Source organism: Primulina tabacum, chromosome 1 (assembly GCF_025594145.1).
Source record: "Primulina tabacum isolate GXHZ01 chromosome 1, ASM2559414v2, whole genome shotgun sequence".
Classification (NCBI taxonomy): Eukaryota; Viridiplantae; Streptophyta; class Magnoliopsida; order Lamiales; family Gesneriaceae; genus Primulina; species Primulina tabacum.
The window spans coordinates 40,877,975-40,882,048 of record NC_134550.1 but is presented as its reverse complement, the minus strand read 5'-3'; the positions used below and the strand labels follow the sequence as shown (position 1 = coordinate 40,882,048).

General features: G+C 31.2%; 1 long non-coding RNA gene across 1 annotated transcript; it reads right to left on the bottom strand.

The window, feature by feature from the left end:
- Positions 1-3,256: 3,256 nt before the first annotated feature.
- LOC142518874 (uncharacterized) lies at positions 3,257-3,821 on the bottom strand. The gene is made up of 3 exons (XR_012813667.1): positions 3,577-3,821; positions 3,446-3,462; positions 3,257-3,350 (listed from the first exon to the last, which is right to left on the bottom strand). It is a non-coding gene; the product is annotated as an uncharacterized LOC142518874 (long non-coding RNA).
- Between the last annotated feature and the right edge of the window lie 253 nt (positions 3,822-4,074).

Here is a 4,074-nt window from a genome sequence, read left to right as displayed (position 1 = left end):
AGTGTTGATATTTTAAATGATACAATACTTTATATATAATGCTCAACAATATATGAAAGATAAATTATAATTTTCATATTTAAAAAAATAATATTTTCCAGCATATTTTGAATCTTGAATAATGATGTCACCGTGAAGGCAAAGCCTCAAATCCAAACGACAATTAGACAATTAAAAAGTGATTTGGAAATGTTCTTCAGTTCTAATCTTAAGATAGTTTGCATAACATTTAAGTTTACACTTTTTGCATACATGCTTAACGTTTATCCAACCAAGATTCGATTGTTAAATAGACTCTTAAAATTAAAACTTAATTAATTAATCCTAGCCAATACTTGAAGATAAGAAGAAAAAATATGGTGAAAATGAGATATTTAACATCACGTCTACGCATTTTAAAACTCGTGATATCTGAATTATTGAATTAGATTGTGAAATATCAACATTCGAAATATTTATACAATCATATTAAAATATGCATATAAACTGATTATAATGTCTTAAAATTTTAATTTGTTATACTCATGTGGAAGAGAAGAACGTGAGTACTCGGACTACCGAAGAGGAACATGGGGGAAATGACGATAAAAAAGAGGAGCAACGTGAATGAAAGAATATAAAAGTCTGAAACATGGACCCAATTTTTTCCACCCAAAGTCTGATAACTTTTCTTGAAATTCCTACATAAACATCAACATCACGATTTATATCATCATAAATAAGATAGAAAAAGAAGTAAAGAACGCCAAATAGAATATATATAATCTTACCTATATCATAAATTTATTTAAATACAACATATTGAATCTAACAAAATGTTTGGTGTTTTGAATCACAATAAATGATTGGCGGCTCAGAGTCGTGAAGAAAACACAGTCATCGAGTTGTAGCTACTGCAACCTTCATCGTATACCATAAATAAAATTTCACATATTTGTAGAAAGTCAAAACAAATCAATAATTTCATGCTAACTTAAAACTCGATACCCAACAAATCCCTAGAAGCACTCAAACAGAAACAATTGATGACAAAACTCGAAAGTATAGGATTTTCTTCAATTTTTCAAGAAGGATCGTAGGATTAGATATCAACCAAATCAAGGCAAATAAAAAGGAAAATAAAAAGCTTTTTACGCTAATCACTAATTCCTCAATGAACCTTGACAATGAAGGCAAAATAAAATAAAAATGAAAAGCTTATCACGCAAAATCGCTAATGCATCAACGAATCTTAACAAAATCTCTGCAAATGAGATAACAGGATGAAATTGATGAGAAACAACGTCATGAAGAAATTATTTTTAAAGGATTATAGGGATTGATAGAAACCAAATCAAGGCAAATAAAAATGTTAACAAAACCCGAATAGTTTGATAAAACTATGTATGTAATGTCTGTTAACAAATTAAATAATGAACATAAAACTATTAGTTGTCGACGTGAGTTATACAACAAAATAGACATTGTAAAATAGGTGTGTACCTGCATAGGCGATAGAAATGGTCAATGCCTGACCAATAAGCATGTTCTTTCTTTGTTTTATCATGTTGGAGCCAGCTTCCATGTGCTGATATCACTCATAAACTAAGTAAATCTTGTGAAACTTTAACATTCAAAAGCCATTGTTACAATTTGTGGAAATGCTATGAAGTAACATGGGATCTGGAATAATGATGGAAGGGAGAAAAATGAAGAAATAAGATTCTGCAACTCGGCAGAAATATAATTAATTAACAATAATGATCGTATATTGTTAGGATAAATTAATGGATTTGATAGGAAACACACAATTTAGATTAATGAGAAGCGTACATCATATAGAAGCTAACACCTCCAAAATTTTGATAAAATTTTGTATGCATTGTCTCTTTTAACAGATGCAACAATGAATATAAAACTAATAGGAGCATATGTGAATTAAATAACAAAATGTTAAATAAGTGCTTACTTGTATAGAATCCCATTAATAGAACGATCCAAAAGAAAAACGGTAAAATAAGATAATGAAACTAATCAACATAATTTAATTTATGAAATCGAAAGGTTAACAAATACTAAGCATACATTGAAATAGTTGAATTGGAAATAGTAATTACAAATCAAATTGACGATTATTTAAAATCCCAAATCAGCAAAAACTAAATTAGATAATGAAATAAAAATACATTTGAAACTAAAATTGACAGTAAACAGATTAAGTTTATTGGCAGTGAAAGAAAAAGAATCTAACATGGGGTTGATTCAAATTAAATGATGGAATAATGAATTGAAACATATCAACAACTGAAGCAAACTAAATAAGAAAACGTGGTTTTGGTAAGATTTTCTCATAAGACTATCAAGTGGAATTGATTGTGACGCATCGTATCAATCGTGTTGTGTGGGTTATTTTTTATTGGCACCGAGAAAAATCCTTCAAAAATCTAGCCGAAAAATAATGCCAAAATTTTCTCAACTCGGCTTCCATTTAGAGGGAATCCTGTTAAAGTGAGCTAGGATTTCGCGGAAAGAAGAAGCATCCATAGCCGAACTTCCAGAAAGAAGAAATTTTATATCAGAAACTCAGAGAGAAAATCTTGAGTCCAATGTGTACAAGGTATTTATACTACACTAAAGAAGTAAAAACGCATTTTGTAAAACACGAGTTCCTATATTTGTTCTCACTGTCAACACTCCCCTTCAAGATTGGTGTAGGTTCAAGACACCAATCTTGGACAACAAATAAGAATGTTCCTCTCGGTTCAAACCCTTTGTAAGGATATCAGCAAGTTGCTCGGTATTCCGCTTCTGCCGACGAACGTGACACTGTGCTTTGCTTTTTAGATTTCCAGGAGATCAAAGAGTTTCCTAACTTGATGCAATAACCCGTAACTGATCGACGTGTCATCGGACACGCTGCCCAATCAGAATCACAGTAAGCATGCAACGTGAAATTATTAGTCGCTGACAACATGATGCCTAAACCTGGTGCAGATTTCAGGTAGCGAAGCACACGTAAAGCAGCATCCATATGTGATTTCTTTGGCGCATGCATGAATTGACTAAGAACTTGCACGGCATAACAAATGTCAGGTCTTGCGATAGTAAGGTAAATGAGTCTCATTTACCAACAAATTACCAAATTAAATAAATTTACGAATGCAACCTATATTTTTTCTTAAATTCGAATCAACCAAAATAATCGGTGTTCTTGTAAAAAAAAACAAAAATTTATAATTTTAGTTAGCTATTAAAAAAATATGTACAGTTTATTGAACACTTTATTTCTACAAACAAAATAAATCATCAAACAATATCATTTTAAAGGTATTATTCTCCCCACTGCCACCAGCAACTGAATGCGCTTTTACCTTCACGAATGAAAAATCGCAATTACCGAAAGAGAAGAAGCTCAAATTCACCAAAATACTCGGATTTCAAATTTAAGAAAAGATATTTTTAGTACCTTTTTATCCGGGATTTCTGGTGAAGGAACAAAAAAAAAAGAATCATTTTAAAGAAATATTGACCTCATTTCTCTTCAAGCAAAACAATGCGTACGAAAAATTAAGAAACAAAAAAGATAAAGGTTCTTACCGTCGTGTGATAGAAGTTTGGGAGAGGAGATTTAACTTCAAAGAGAATGCGTTGTGTGATAGAAGTTTGGAGAGGAGATTTAACCTAGATTTAAAAATTGAAAAAAGGGAATGGAATTTTAGTTTCTGAAGATAATCTGATTTGGTTGGAGAGTGTAAAACGTGGAGAGATGGAGCGAGGGTACTTTAGGTATTTCAAAAAACAGACCAAGACACCATGTAGTTATTCTAAGATGCTTAGCTTTAATAAATAGTAAAAGATATGGTATGATATCTAATTGACTAGATATTTCCTTTTCATTGAGTGTTGCAAACATATATCAGTTGAATCCATGCCCATTTCATTGGAAGACCATGAAGGATATTCTTAAGTACTTTAGAAGAACTAAGAATTTGTTTATGGTCTATAGGAGTGGAGAATTAAAGTTGGAAGGCTACCGTGATTCTAGTTTCCAGTCGGATGAGGATGATTCGAAATCAACCTTTGGTTTTTTTATTC